Below are 17,024 nucleotides of genomic sequence, written 5' to 3'. Positions count from 1 at the left end.
GAAAACACCACCAGAAACTTGAGTGACGCTCAACTCTGACAAGATCTCTTCTGAAAATTGCCTCAGACTCCATACTCAAAATTAATCCTCTGCCTTCATGAGTGAATGCCTAGTATCAGGAAAACTTCCTGTATTTATTGTCTTGCTTCCTCTGAACTAGAATAAACTACTAATTCTTAATACAATCTACAGTGTAAATACATGTAATTACTTTGACAGCTAAAAGGCCTCAAGTGTAATTCAAATGCTGGTGTAGAAGACTGTATGTCTAATTTTATTTCCCTCAAAAGTGATTTTTGATGTTCTAAGTCACTTAATAGTTTAGACCTTGTATAGCACATCTGTACTTCCAGTTAATTTTACAATACCAGCATCCATATTAGCTCAACACTTCCAAAAAACATTGATGTATTTATTCTCATAGTATTCCTCTGAGTAGGGAGCAATTACTCCAGTTTGACAAGTAAAGGAATAAATACAGAATGGTTACATGCCAGATCTGTAAAGTGTTTAGCACACACCTGCTCTGCACATTACAGGGTAATGCTGAAAAGCTGAGGTAAAACAAGAAACTAGTTTGCAGAGTTTGGTGCTGCTGAATTGCTGAGCTAGCAGTAATACCTGATGTGGGATGCAGACAGAATTTTTAAGCAAGTAATTTGAAAATTGTAATCCTTTTAAAAGCCCTGTCAGCTGCCACCTAATGCTGCAGGAACTGAAATTAGAGAAGTGTGAGTTTGAAGTGTTTGGGAGGAGTCTGGACTTTCAGTCTCCTGGACATCTAGCTCTGTGCTTCTGCACCTGCCCACAACTTTCTGTCTTGGCAGGAGATGGGAGACAGTACCTCACAGGCGCTCTGTTTAGTTACTGTACTTATTGACAACTCTGATGTCTCTCCTAGGTAGATTTAGACAGCTCCCCAGTTGTTCTCGGTTGTTCCCTAAACGTGCAGCGCTCCACCTGCACTGTAAGAACCCTGAAGTTATGCACTGTAAGTGTTGCCTGTTGCCTTTTTTGGATGTAGTCTTGAACGACTTGCCTAAAATCACATACACTGTGTTCTGCTGAGCTCAAAACTGACCCTTCTACTGCATTCCACTGCTCTCATTGTGGAGGAGAAAACCATCCACACTCACCAAGAGACAGAATTATTGTTACAATATCCCATTATGCCAGATACTGTTACAGTTGGAAGGAGAAATGTTTTTGGTATTAAGCTTCTTCTTCTTGGAAACTAAAGCAGTGGTTTTAAAAGCTCTTTTGAATGCCAAGGAGCTCCATCACTTGCTTCAAAGTTTAAAATGTTTTGCTAATAAAGCTTAAAATACTCTAGAAGGGAATAGTAATTTGAAATCTCTTTTCTTAATCTGTCATGTTCGGCTCTTGTGCCACTTTTGCAATAACCAACTGGAAAGGTAGAGATCCAAATCTCTCACAGTAATGGTAAATGCAAGGTGTTTTGAGGGTACTATTTAAAAGTGTAGAAAACTTATTGTAAGCTTTGTTGCAAGTAGCACAGCTAATTCTACATACTACCAAAGTAAATGAAAACAAACAAACAAATAACCTGTTTTTTTTCTTTGCTCAGTTTCCAATTGAAAAGCCTTTATCTTTTTCTATGAAACTCGTCAGTTCAGTAATAATTCAATCAGAATTATGGTTCACAGAAGTGCTAGCTACCACAGAAAAAGAACACAGTAATTTAATTTACATCTTACTAGTATAGCAAAGCATGGAAATCTGAGTTCTATGGATGAGATATGGGGCATATAGAGATATTTGGGCTCATCACCTAATAGGATCTAGACCATACGGGGGAGGCAGTCGATGAGAAGCTGGATATGAGCCATCAGTGTGTGGTGGAGCCCAGAGAGCCAGTTGTGTCCAGGGCTGCATCAAAAGAAGTGTGGCCAGCAGGGTCAGGAAGGGGATTCTGCCCCTCTACTCTGCTCTGGTCAGACCCCACCTGGAATACTGTGTACAATTCTGGTGCCCTCAGCACAAGAAAGATATAGACCTGTTGGAGAGGGTCCAGAAAAGGGCTACCAAGATGATCAAAGGGCTGGAGCACTTCTGCTAAGAAGACAGGCTGAGAGAGTTGGGGCTGTTCAGCCTGGAGAAGAGGAGGCTCCGGGGAGACCTTATAGCACCTTCCAGTACTTGAAAGGGGCTACAGGAAAGCTGGGGAGGGGCTTTTCATGAGAGAAGATAGTGATAGGACAAGGGGTAATGGTTTTAAACTGAGAGAGGGGAGATTTAGGTTAGACATCAGGAATAAATTCTTCACTAAGGGTGGTGAGGAGCTGGAATGGGTTGCCCAGGGAGGTTGTTGATGCCCCATCCCTGGAGGTTTTTAAAGCCAGGTTGGACGAGGTTTTGTGCAACCTGGCCTAGTGGTAGGGTTCCCTGCTCATGGCAGGGGAGTTGGAACTTGGTGATCTTTAAGGTCCCTTCCAACCTTAATGATTCTATGATTCTATATTTTAGTTCAGTAATGTTGCAGGGTTAGTTTAGTAATGTAGCAATGGTAGCATCCTTCAACTATGTAGGAGAGAGGAGAAAACAAATTCGGGACAGTCTTGGCACATGTAAGAATGTACATGTGCAGGATCCATGAATAAAGTAATCATTTTGTCTCCTGTGTGAATCAAATGATTCATTTTCTTGTTAAGATGCACTTTTCTCCTGTGCAAGAGTATGAACAAACTTCATTTTGTTGATGGAACATTTACAAATACTATTAGCTTGTGTAGTGATTGTAAAGATGAGTCCCAGAAGATAAATTAGTGGATGAAAAATACAGGAAATTCAAGAAATTTGAATCATACAACTTAAGGACTTTGCTTTAATGTAGGTGCCTTTGAGCCTACTCCTACTCAGCATTCATTTGTTAACATAAGAACTTCAGATATTTTCTTACATCAAGTTTAAAATTTCCCAACATGAAAGAAAAATAGGTATGAAATAAATTAATAAATTTTATTTAAGGGAATTACTATGACGGATAACATGAGAGGAGAGGAGAATATTTTAATATGCTTTTGAGTTTTATTACAGCATCACCACAAATAAGAAATGCCAAATAAAAATTTTGTAAGTCACCCTGAAAATTTTGAAGGTTTTTTCCTTATTTTTTATGAGCACAAACTACTATGTATTGGAAAATATATATCATAGCAAAACAGTAACATTTTGAATTTTTAATTCAGCATTAGTCAACTTAAAAATAATTCCCACTTTCTGACTCCTAAACTGGAGGACAAGAGGAGACTATAGCAGGAGGAGATTTTTATCCCTAAACTATAAATCTTCCAGGCTATTGACACTCACAAATGGAGGACACTGCCAGAATTACATCATCCAGCGTGCCATGAAAAAAGTCAAAGAGGAGACACTTTTGGAAAGCTGGGGAAAACAAGAAATATAAATCAACTTGATGAATTGACAATGTTAACAACCCTTAAACTAAGTGAAACACCACTTCCTCTAGGGCTTGATACTCTAAACTGTATCCTAGGAGCCTCCTGAGATTGATTTGAAAATGGCAGTGAGGTGAACAAACACCACAGATCCAAGTTTCTGAGTTCATATGGTAAGGTAGTATGTGCTTCAATTGTAGCTTTTACCAGTTGAGTGTATATGAGGTTCAAGCAGCTGCTCCAAGACATCTCTCTGCGTGCTTAATTATGAATTTTGGTAGTCTTAACTAGATCCTGTGGGCATTAATTAAATGTAAGAATAGATTAATAGTAATATGTTGCAGAGGCTTGAATTTGGTGCTGGAAGCTGTTATTTCCTGTAGCTAAAGTGAACAAATTTTCAGCAAGGGGCAGCCTTTGTCCAGAGCAGGTGGGGTGTGGAGGAGGGGACGTCAAGCTGGGATGAAGCCTGGGACTGATGCAGATGTCCCTTGGGCCTGACTTCTGTTCTCTCCTGGTGGATGCCAAGAATGGGGCCAACCCTGCTGGGAGATGGGCAGTCAGGCCCTGCTGCCCCAGTCCTCAGCAGCGGTGTGGGAGTCCAGTGTGCAAATTACTGACTCACTTAATGCCACAGTTTCATCTTATTTCTGCTCCCCAGGCAGCATGAGTGCACTGCTCTTCTTTATCAGGCCTGCAGGACTCAGGAGCCTTGTGCTTGCTTGCAGCAAGCAGCAATCCCCCCTCCAAGGGTGGAGCAGAAGAATAAATGTCTTGCCCAGATGCCTGCTGTGATGAGTACTTCTCTCCTGCACACGAAACAAGGACGAGAAGCAGCAGGACCAGAGAGAGCCTCCCTGCCAGGGTAGCAAACATTCCAGTGCTCCCGAGCTATCAGCTGCAGGGGAAGTGGATGAAGAAGAGTCAGAAGGAGGGCTTGGGGCCAGGGTCTGCAGCTGAGCAGGTCCCACAGGCTCCCTGAAGGGTGGTGGTGGAAACTGCAGGCAGCTGTCTGCCTGTAGGCCTGCGGCAAGAGGGATAGGGCGTTCCCTGCTGTGCTCACCTCTCCAGCTCCCAGCCAGGTTACTTGTCTCCTTATAGCTGCAGTCTTGTGTGGTATATATTTGGGGTCTCGTTTGACTGACTTGAAATAAATTGTACTGAAGTTAAGGGAATTACAGTGCTCTCTGCATGCTGAAGTCTGCTCTCAGAATGTTTTTTTAATGCCCTCCTGGCATCCTGAGCATTTAAAAATCTCATTTCTGAACCATGGATCTGTCTCACAACTAATTCTACTGTGTTTTCCCCCAATTTTTATTTACTAATTTTGTTCCTTTTTCCAAATTCTCTCCTTGTGTTCAGCTATGTCTCATTATTTTTGCAATGTTTCTGAGATTATTTTGATAGGACAACCACTGGACTTGGAGGAGAAATTATCTCTTTGTAAGGCAGCATGTTTTATTTGTGGATACGGTGGTTTGTGCTTCTACATTTAAAAAGAAAAGTAAACCATAGTGGAAACAGGGACTGTTTATCATACCTGCCAAGGCAAAATTATGGTAGCAGCTTGTTGGTGGTAGCTAATCCATTCTCACTTCAGCAGAGGCAGACATTACTTCCATGTTGCTCCTTGAGCAAGGTGCCTCCTCACCCTGAAGGAAATAATAAGTCTTTGTATACACATTTCTCATCTCTAATATAGAAGTCAAATACAGATTTGATAAAAATCAAAATACAGGGAGCTGATACAACTTACCTAAACTCCTAAAGCAAAACGAGGGACTTACGCCCCATTCATGCACAATCAAATTGGCCAATTTGATATTCCTTATTCCTGGTTTTAACCATATTGCTGTTTGCTATTCACACACAATTGTTTTATGTGCTGCTCACAATGTATGATGCCAGGTCCTGCCAGGGTACATTTGTGAAGTGTCAAGCATTAATTTTTCTAGGTATTCCAGCCTTTCACCTGCCTTGACTTCTTAGAAGCTTAGTGCCAATGAATACCTTGTTATTTGTAATTTAACCCCTTATTTTCCTTATAAACTGTTCCAGGCTGCTTGTCTGACCTTTATGAATTTCCACAGTGCCAGCTAGCTGCTGTTTTACAAGTCTAACCTATTGTTCTCACATTCTGTGTCACTGATTAGAAAGGTAGAATCTGTATCCAAAGGACGGGTCTTGTCTGGAGGAGCCACAGTGAACACCACCACTGCAGTTTAACATACATAAGTATTGGCAGCAGCCTCCTCAGCTGCCTTTTTACTCTACCAGAGCCCTGACCACACCAAACGTACAAAACAGCTCAACTGGGAATCAAAATAAATTCGTGAGAGGGCCAAGAATGCCTTAACTACATATCCTGATACAAAAACCTGAATTAGATAATTGCTGATTCTCTGAATGCTAATCTACTGTTTGCTTTTTCCACTTCTTCTGGGCCTTATTTTTGGAGACAGAAGCAGGCTTAGAAGTGCAGCAGCAGAACATGGGCACTGCAATAGCAGGTTCCCTCAGCAAGCACAGTGTGTGTGCTCTGAACCTGCACTATGAGATGGCCTGGGGAATTTCTCTGCAGCTGCCTTTGGCAGTGCAGCCTCACCTGCATCCCAACCTACCAGGTAGTCTCAATTTCTGCCTTCTTTCCTTGATTTTGGAAGAAAAATGTCAAAGAAGGGAGGAAGTTTTCTCATTAATTGATAATGAAAACTGTGATAAGGAGGATTCTGACTTCCCTAGGGTGTCACTAGCTTTGATTTGGGATAGTAACTTTAGTGGATGATATACACATTTCCTCTGCCTTGCCACATCCTTAGCAGTATGGCTGCCAAATGAGAGAAATAACATTTTAAAAGCACAAGCCAAAGAGAAAATGCCTCATAATAATGTAAACTGTGATTCTAATTACCCTGACATTGTTACACACTGGAGCTGTTACATAAGATTTAAAAATAATATATGATACATCATTACAATCTGCATGAGTGAGTGTTAATGGACTGCAGCTTCAGAAAAAAAAATAATAATATCAAAACAAGGCTGTGATTTTGCCTGCAAATAATATGACCCTTCCTTGGAAACTGTTCATGTTAAAAGTCAGCAGCAGAAGGATTCATCTCACTTCACAGGAAGTGCATGCAGTCTTGATGTCTATATACAAGCTATTTATCTCAAGTTCAATTTGCAGTCAGTGGAGCAAATTATGCATTTGTGGGGTGCATTGTCCGAGGCATAAGCTAAATCACAACCTAAAAGCAACTCTTTCTTTCCATTAACTATAAAGGGATTCAAGAGGTCTAGCTCATCTGCAGATGTCTTCATTGACAATGTCCATGTTTAGTTAGATGAATTCTCCCTAAAAGGGTATCTCCTGTCCCTGCTTGAGTCTTGCTACAGCCACTGAAAATGGGAAAGAGGAAAAAAAATGCTTTTAGCACATCTCTGTCTCTTAGGGAGTGAGTCATTAATGTTGTCAACAAAAAGCTCCTGAGAGTCTTCTTTCTTCAATCCAGTGATGTTCTTCCTTTCTCTCCCTATTGTAATAAGCGACATTTGCAAGTTTTTATACATCTACTAATTGGTAAGTTAAGGAAATACTCATGCCCACTTTGTTCATGTATATATTTTGCAGTCACCAGACTTTTATAAAAGAGTGTCTTGTAAGAAAGTTCTTCCCTGGTGTGAAGCGCCAGTGTGCTTTTCCAGCCAGGAACCTGTGGAATATTTGTGTTCCTAACAAGATGATCAGCTTGAAAAGAGCAATGGAGCCCTGAGTAGTGAGAGACATCTTCTGTGACAGCCGTAACTGTGTCCTGATTACAGAAAAATTGCCGTGCACCAAGACAGGATATCAGGGGAAAAAAATTGTGAAGATAATTAAGTGTTTTGTAAATGACTACTTGGGCAAATTATGGAGCCTTTGTTTCTGAAGGATATTAAGAACAAACAAAACAGGAACTATTGCATTAGGGGATGGATTTCTTGTTTCTGTGACTTCCTATCCTTCTGATATGACTGCAGTTGCTTTGCCTTCCAGTTTTCACCTCTGAATTACCTGTCTTGGATATGTGTTGTCATGATAAAACCATAAAATGCAAACTAGCTTTGGAATACTCAAAACACAATACAAGAGTAAGGGAGGAGAAACTGTATGTCCTTCATTTAAAACAAAACACTGAATTAACTATTTTTATTTCACACTGAAAGCAGATGGAGTTCTGTGGGGTGAGCTGCCTGCTGATCAACATGAATATGGCACTGCTGCTGCAGATGGCCAGAGGATTAACCCTGATGGTCATTCCATGGGTGCTGAAGCAGCTCAGCAACTGAAAGGGCAAGGCTGTCCCCTCTTCTTTCACACTTGTTCATGGGAGAAAAGATGAGAAGGGAAAATAGAAAGCAAAGGGAAAAGATGGCAGAGGGCATCACTTTAGGGAGATCATACTTAGGTCATGTATGAAATTAGGCTGCAAAGCTGGTGTAAAGACTTGCTTCTCTTATCCAGACCTATTGTCTCATCCCTGAGAACACAGTGTGTCCTCAGTTGTGCTGTTACAACTGTTTCCTGGTGCTCAATCAGTAAACATAGGCATGTAAAAACTAACCCAAAAAGAGATTTGAAATAGGAGAATCATTTTCTCCAGCTCAGGGCCAGGGATCTAGTCTCTCAGTTAAGTTAACCATATTGAAGCAGCAATGCACTGTGGCCAAGGATAGGAAAAAAATAGCAAAGGATTTCCTTACACATGGAATAATGAATACCTTCTGTAGTGGAACTGCAGCTGGATGGTGTGACTATTCGTCTCTTGAACTTTAATTTTATACACACTTTAGTTTTGGAATTACTCTGCATTTTAGTTTTGCTGAGCCTCATTTGCACATTATTTTAGCATTTAAAAGAAAACACTTGTTTGCTTTTGGCACAGCTGACTGTGGGCTTGTTTAGCTTTCTTTATCACATATTTTGCCAGTTTAATAAAATTCAGTGTTTGTTGAACAATTTATTGCTGTAAATGCAATTGCAATGAAACAGAAAGCCTGAAGACATTACTGAAATATTACAAACCACCAAGCAATCTGTACAAGCCTCAGAAACAGAGTCCCATGATCTCAAAATTGCAGGCAGAAAAAGCTCCAATTAAATAAATACTTAATTCAGCAGAAAAATCAATGTTTTATGCACTACCAGACTTAGAATTTATCAGGGATAACATCTGCCCTACAGATCAGCATCTTATTCAATGCAGTATTACAACAGTAGGAGCACTTCCAGTCTGCAGAATAGCACATGAGTTAGCAGGTGACTTCTTGAAAGGATAACTATGTGTGGCATGAATGTGAACACGTACATACCTGGGGTGCCATATGGGCTATATTTATTTGGTGTATATATGCAGAGGAGAAAGAAGTATATGTGTTACATTTTGTATATTAAAACAGGTGTTGTTGCTTTTTGTAAAATACTTTTTGTCCTTCTCATGCTTTTCTGTGAAGGCAGAAAAAGTAAGCAGGAAAAAAAAAAGTGAAGAATTTCAATAACAAAAGGTGCTATAAAAATGCTATTGACCATAAAGTGATCCTGAAAAATCTGTAATTATTATACACTAAAGTTCCAGTGTGACCTTCCTAATTTCCCTAGTCTCTTCAACTGGGACCTGCATTGCCTCTGGGAGCCCTTTCCAGATTTTCAGATCAGCTAATGAGTTCATCAGTATCCAGACATTATTCCAGTAATAATAAAAAAACCCTCCAGTTGCCCATATGTTGCAAATAGGTAAAGCAGGTCATCATCATATGTATAGTATTTGTAATATTGGCATTCAAGTGACTCTGGAAACCATGCCTTCTTGCCTCCAGCCTTTCCAGTTAATAATCCACCACCATTCTGCAACCATTATAGGCTGTAATAGTATGCACTGGGTGGATGCACTTTGTGTATATTTGGCTTCTTAAGTCCTGGCAGGAGAAGCTAGATGGAATTCCTCAAAATAACAGAAGGCACCTGCACCCTATTGAGATTGTTATTAGTGGGAGAGAATAAAGATCTCATCTTGTCCAAGAGTCTGTGTGTCTTATCTGCTCCAAACACAGATGTTGTATATCTTGCCAATGCCTCCCATGCTGGTGCTCATAAGCTTCCTCCATGGTTGTCAGGGCTCGTAAAGAACGTTGTGGTTTACTCAATCACTTGCTTCTTTGGTGAAAGGGCAAATAATTAGTATATTTGTACCATCTATGACCTTACTGCAGCTTGTAAGCCCTATTCTCTGAACAATATTTATCACTCAGAGGTTAACAACTTTTAAAACAGCATCACAAATCTGTACTAATCCATGCAAAGGTTTCTCAAGAAGAGATGCTAATCTTGATTGGCTTTCAGATCATGATCTGGTGCTAGCATAAGCCCTCTAATTTGTGTGCTTCAATAGTAGAGTGATGGGTAGACTTTGTAGGTTGCCTGAGGGATAGGAGATCATTTGAGGCAATGGGTTTTCCAGATCTCTCACATTTTGTCCCTGCTGTCCAGATCTTCTAGCCTTGAACATCTTGGAAAATTTGCTAAATTCCTTCAGCTTCTCTCTGTCCATTTGCCTGCCTCACAACCATTTGGTCTGCATTCTAAGAAACTCTTCTGATGGATCTGTTGTTTCTTCATGCCACACCACTAGTTTTTGCCCTTGAAACTTCTGTGAATGTTTTCTTTAAGATGATACAGTAATTTCACATCTATTGCAATAGGGACCTTGCCATGGCACTCCCAAAGTGAAGAATGGTTGCAGACTTTTTCTAGTCCCACAAGGATTCTTTTGCCTGCTGGCCTACACTTCTGAGCCTTGAAACTAACAATACACTCATCTTTCAGTTCTACCCATCTGCTTGCTCTCTTCCATTGCACATCTTTAACAAGGGCTCCTCTGTAAGGCAGACCTGCCTTTTCTTAGTGTGGATTTTAAGTTCTCCCAGCTTTCTGAATATCATTCTGCCTTTTGTTCTTTCTGATTATCTCCTAAATATCATCATGATTTCTACTTATGCTGTGACCACTGACTGCCTCCACCGTATTTCTTCTCTACATCTTGACACAGAATCTCTTTTCTCCTCCATCTTTTGTTTCTCCTCTTCATTCTACAGTGAAGGAAATAGCCTAATAATTTTTTTTTTTTCTATGTTGTCCTCCAGGTCATATGATGAGTTACTGTTACCACTCATAGATCAGTGTTTCAGGTCTTCTCATCAATATATATCTGCAAATTGTGTTTTTCCTCTCCTCTTTTCCATTATGTGCCACTCTGGACCTCACTGTGGACTCCAGACACATTTCTGAGTCTTCTCTTCCCTGGGGCATATCAGATTACCTGATATGACACAAACTCAAAGGTAACATTGAACCTGTAACTGTTGTGAGCAGATAATCCTCATTATCTGCAGTTTTCCAGATCTCTTCCACTTCTCTAGCAGCCACTGTCTTCTCTGTCTTACCAGTAAAAAACCCACCACTACAACCACATAACACCTAGAATCCCCTCCATCCTTTTTCTCCTTCTATTGTCTGTCTGCTGTTGTCCTTAGGTAGAGGACTCGGGTATTGACAAATTAAGTTTTAACTTTTCTTGATTCAGAATGAATGTTTCACTTTGGAAGTAAAACATTTGACAATGGCAAATCTAAAAGAGCAGATCTTTTCTTTCCAGAAAAAGCATTAACAGTGAGAACCGTACTGGTTAAGGATGAAAATAAACCACTGATGGTTATAGAGCAGATCATCTCGAGTGCTGTTATGCAGCATGTGCAGGATAACCAGGTGATCAGGCCCAGTCAACATTGATTTATGAAAGGCAGGTCCTGTTTGACAAACCTGATCTCTTTTTATGACAGGGCGACCTGCTTATTGGATGAGGGAAAGGCTCTGGATGTTGTCTGTCTTGACTTTAGTAAGGCATGTGGCACCATTTCCCACAGAATTCTCCTGGAGAAATTGGCTGCTCATGGCTTGGATGGGCATATGCTGCACTGGCTTAAAAACTTCTACCTGTTCTATGGTGAGGCCCTCCTAGTGCAATAGCGAGTGTGTCTGCATTAAATCCTGAGGGCAGTTGATTAATCCTCTGTGCATCTATGGAGGTGATCCTGTATACTTCCCAAATATGGCCTTATTAGCTTCTGCATTGCTTATCAAGTGTGCAGAGCCAGAAATCAGAGGGGTCTCTGCCCTCTGCACTTCACACCATGCTTAAGCAGCCCAGCTTCATAACAGCTCGGTCACAATAATAACAAATTGTATGAGGTGCTGATATAATGCACTTCAGTATATGAAGCTGCTGAACAAACAGATGTGTATTGTTTAATTTTCCATATAGAGGCTGATAACCATGAGGAAGTATATCCTAAATTCTAACAAGCTTTTTTTTTTATGCTGAAATATATCTGCAGGCATTCCTTTGTTCTTTTGACACATCTTGCTAGTTTTGGTAAAGGCCAATAGCACAAAGTTGAAGTGAATATTATGTCTTTCCAAAACTGTATAAGCTTACATCCAACTTTATTGGAAATTAAAGGACATAGTCTCTGACCAGATAATTTCACACATTTGCTATTTTTGTTTTGTGCTCTAAGTAATAAAAAAGTAGTTACATTAATACCATTATGAGAACATCAAGCAACTACAAACCCAAGACCTACCTAGGTTTTAATGAGATTGTGCTGGAAGTACAAGTCAAAAAGGCATTATTTTTCCTTTAAATTAGATGATGTATTCTATTGTCTCTTTTAAACTAAATATTTACTCTGCATTTCTTTTTTTATTTCTCATTTGCTCTTTCATTTAAGTGCAATCTTTGGGTAAGGCAGCAGTAAGTGTAGAAATGCATGATATGTACTTAGAGATGGGTAAATAGAATGCTCGTGTAGAATCTGTAAAAATTAACATATTTGAAGGACACCAAAATTAACTGCATATGGTAATTTTTTAAATTTCTGCTTCACTCATCTCCAGGTCTTAAACCTTAATATCTCAAGATGATCGTGAGTGCCTATGCATCCAGACTTACCAAGGAAGCCAAACACTTCTATAGCCACATGAAATAATCAACTGCCTTTTGTCTAACTACTTTTCTCAAAGGGACCAAAGTATAAGGGAGGTTATAATCTCAAGCTGCACTCCAGACCTGTCTCAAACACAGCTTTGACGTCAACAGCCCTTCCTTTCAGTACGACTGCATGTCTTCCAGCTTCTGAAAGTAAGCCCCAGATGGAAACTTTGACCAGGGAGGAGCACAGTTTATATGCTGAAATTGTTTCTTTTGGAAATCCAGAGACTGTGCATATGTCTTTCAACTAGTTCCATAGGCAAGAGGAAAAAAAATGGTGAATATCCACATTTTAACAGCCCCTCTCAGGCATACGAAACTATACTGTGTTGTCATTTACACTCAACATCTCTGGAAGAGCTGGTATGATAGAAGCAGAAGTGAGAGCTGATGGCTAAATCACCCCTAACTATAAGTAACAACCATCTGGAGGTTAGGAGAGAAAAATGTCCATGATGTTCCTACAATGGAGTTGCCTCTAGTGAATGAATCACAGGGCCTGAATTCAAAGCCAGATACCAGGGTGTGAGAGCTTTCTGACTGAAAGACCCCTTGAAGTGAGAATGAAGAGGATTATTGAAACTTTTTTGGTAATATAAAAAAAGCTCATGCTTGGGGGCAGTGCTGTTCAGGCTGTCATATTCTGTCTCCTGGAAATCTTCATGGAAGAACTGCATTTACCATGGGTGAGGTCTCAGAGGCTGTGGTTGATGTGGTCCTCACTGGCTACACCTATGCAAGTAAATCCCTGTGCGCAGGGCCATTCTTTGGTGCGGAAGCAAAATGGTGTTGAATGGTCTGTGTCTCTACTGTTCAGCTCCCTTGCCCTCCAAAACATGATGGCTGCATCCAATCTGCAATGGCCTCTGGCCTGTGCCTCTTCCTGAATTGCACCCAGGAAATACCTAGGAGATTTCTAGCTGGCCTTGGACACTGCCATCCCAGGTATTATTATGGCAATTTAATAGTGGACAAAGTTGATTTGCTGCTCCTGGGAACACTGATTAACTACCCTAGATATAGTCATTGGGCACCATTTAAAACAGTGACTGAGCCACTGGCACATGTAAGTTGAGAGATGTGGCGGAGATCAAAGGAATGGCAGTTACTGAGCTCAGATATTGGCTGGTGAGTGGCAGTGGATTTGTGAAATCCTTGCTTTTAGATTGTAATATGTATTGTCACCATATTATTTTAATTATTTTAAGCTTTCATAGCTTTTATATTTTTTCTGCCTGTACAAGCATGTTCTAAATCTAGGGGAAAATTTTTCACTTTCCTGAAATATTTTTATCTCTGTGACAGATCCTACAAATATTATTTTGAAGGTATGTTCATACTTAATGGGCAGAAAAGTAGAAAAACATGTCCTTCAGTGTTTGGAGGAATTAGTTGGTTATGCTCACACTCTCAGTTCTCTTAGATGCATCACGGAGAGCTTTGATTTGAAAAGACAAGCAGAATCTGGACCAGCACATGTGTAACAAATTATGTAGTCATCAGCACTTTTCTTGGCAAATAGATGGCTGCTAAAAATGATAGTTGTTACTGTCTTCCCCTCAATTTCACAGTAGTTCTACAATGAGTACCAGAGATGCATTAGTAAAGCAGTTGAAAGTTTCAACCACAACATTCTTCTCAAAGGTATCACTGCTAGAAACCCCAAGGTCGTTAAGTGAAAAGAACAAGAACTTATTCCACTACATGAACCACAAACTGTCTCTGAACTAAAAATGTACAAAAGTTGTCAAAAATTTAGCTACTGTGAACCTCACCATACATGACCTGTCGTCACAGGATCATTTCTCAGCTGAGTAGTTCAGGCTGTTGCTCAAAAACTATTTTACTTCTGAAAGTCAAACTGAAAGAAAATATCTCCACTGATGAAGAGAACTTATCCTTAGCTTCAGCATCATCTTTCTTTTACTCAGTATTTAGTTTTATTATGAAGAGAGCATGTTATATTACCAGTACAGTTTCTTAGGACGTTCTATGGGTCACACTTTGTTCTGCTGTGATCCTGATGCATCAAGTACAGTTTATGTACTAAAAAAATGGAGGAATGGTGTATTTAGGCATTTGGAGGGGGTTCATATAAAATGGTCTAACTCATAATAAAGTGAGCAATTTTTAGATAGAATGTGCATTACTGTATTGATACTTCCTCCTAGTAAACAAGAAAACTAACATTTTTGTAACTGTAAAAATCAAGAAATGTCTAAATTCTTTAGGAATTACCGTTTAGGGTGATAGAGATGGTATGAGAGCTGTTTGGAACTCTTAGTTTGTAATTTGTGTAGATTTACTGCTTATATTTTTACATACAGTTAATGCTCTGAGTTCTTAGCAAATCTAACTGAAACTTTAATAATCTAGGTCAAACTCAGTATGCATTGATATTCTACCAGTGCCTTTTTACTGTTCTCATTTTCCATATTTATTCAATAATACAAAAGCCTTTTGTTTCTGTAGGAGAGGATCTGCCCAAAATCCTTTGGAGAACCAAAAACAGTACTGATGTGCTGTTGATGCCAAAAGAAGTTGTACCTAAATGTCTGTAATAATTCTAAGCAAAGATGGTGGGATTTGTTCCATACTTTTATTTTACATTCCTATCTTCAGACTATCAAAATGTCTTTGTTTTTTCCTTCCTTGGCTGAGAAACATCACCTTTTATTTTTCTGGAGGTGAAAAAATCATGTTGAGGTAATTTTAAGCAGAGAAAAAGAGATCTTTTGTCCTGTTAGGAATTTCTAACTGAACTTCTTTAGTCACAGCTATGAGAAAACTTGGCTGAAGTTTGAAAACTGAGATGCCACTGCTAAATTGACTAGACAGCTATAACTGTTGCATTTGACTGAAAAATCACTTCTGAAAATACTCACTGGACATCTGTCAAGAAGCACCTTCTCACTCATGATCTCACATAGGAAATGGGAAGGGCATACATTATTTATCTGCTGAGTTTGATAAAGCTGAGTCTGAAAAAGCAATTGTATAAAGAATACTGCTATATTCAGAACAAATTTTTCCCTCAAATTTTTGCCTTCTCCTGAGGGAGAGGGTGGAAAATCCTTCAGGAGCTAAATTAAGTTAGTCAGATGCTGGACTATACAGTGAACATTTTCAAAGGTCAGGATGCACAAGCAGCAGTGTGGTTACAATATCACCTTGGCCTTGGTCTGCCTGTGTATTCTGTGAGCAATGTGTGCAGAACACAAGGGAACTAACATGTACCACAAAATCCGTGCTGCAGTAGAGGGGAGGAGTGGTAATGCCTTGTTTTCAGTAGCAGTTGCTCCATGCTTACAATGCACTTTTGCAATATTTCATTTGCAGGGAACAGATTTACTTGATTTGTGTGTGTGTGTGTGATTTTTTTGTTATTTTAAACTCTACAGGCCATTAATTTGCTACAGTAATTCAGTATCATCTTAATTTAATAGTCCCAGTTCCCAAAATTAACTGGCCTATGAAGCAAGCAGCAAGCCCAGCCCAAGAAACTACTGTCACAGATACAGTAACATTGGATGACTTTGCCTCAGCTTTAGATGCCTAGGTTTGAAAATCTTCAACAGCTGTACCACTCTGTTTTATAATTAATAGTTTGTAAAAACCTTTGGCCCATGAAAGGGTTTCATACACATTTTATTTTCATTGGAAATGGTTAGGAAATTGTGACTGCCCTGTACTTGATGTGTATGTACTTGGCTGAACACTGCAGCCTATCAAAGGGAAAGAGACCACTGCAGACAACAGCAGCTTCCACCGTCTTCTGGAAGGAGGCAAAGCTCAGCCGTGGGGAAACCGCCAAGGTAATCCTCCCGGCGTTCCACTGCTGCGGCTCTGAAGGAAATGAGTACATCTTGTGGGTACTATGAATTACAAAGATAAACTTGGACAACCACAAAAAAGCATTCAAAATTAAATGCAGCCTGACTCCTGTTTCATTTTCTTTTTTGGAGGTACACAGCTCATTGTCTGTGTCGGTGTTACCCAACCACAAATACTTCTCATCTCCTGCAAGCCACATTGCTGTCGAACGACAGTGACGACTCAGCCAGTCTGTCTAAAAATGTCAGGGGAAGAGAAAAAACAGACTACAAGTGACACAACGAATGCTCCTTTCCTGTTACAAATTCCACATTGAATCTAAGTAATTACTTGGCTGCAGTGATACTCAGTCTACAGGACAATGCATTTACAGGCATTTAGGAACAGCAGTTTACAATAAGGCTTGCATATGGGTTTGATATCTTGTGTTGTTAAAACAAATCAGCAAGTCTAGACTGTAATTTGCTGAAGCAGTTTATGGTTACTTCATGACTTTTTTCTCTGTAGTAGAGGTGAATACACTTGACTGTCCTAAAAGGAAGGATAGAAGTGCACAGTCTTTTCATCTTAACTGTAAGACTGACCTGAAACCAGAGCACTGACATCCTGATTTTCATACTACATAAAAACTGCCCTAAACTGTGAAGTGCTTTATTGCACTATCATGCTCTTATACTTCACA

Source organism: Apus apus, chromosome 2 (assembly GCF_020740795.1).
Source record: "Apus apus isolate bApuApu2 chromosome 2, bApuApu2.pri.cur, whole genome shotgun sequence".
Classification (NCBI taxonomy): Eukaryota; Metazoa; Chordata; class Aves; order Apodiformes; family Apodidae; genus Apus; species Apus apus.
The sequence above is the reverse complement of the archived record's forward strand: the minus strand, read 5'-3'. Positions refer to the sequence as shown.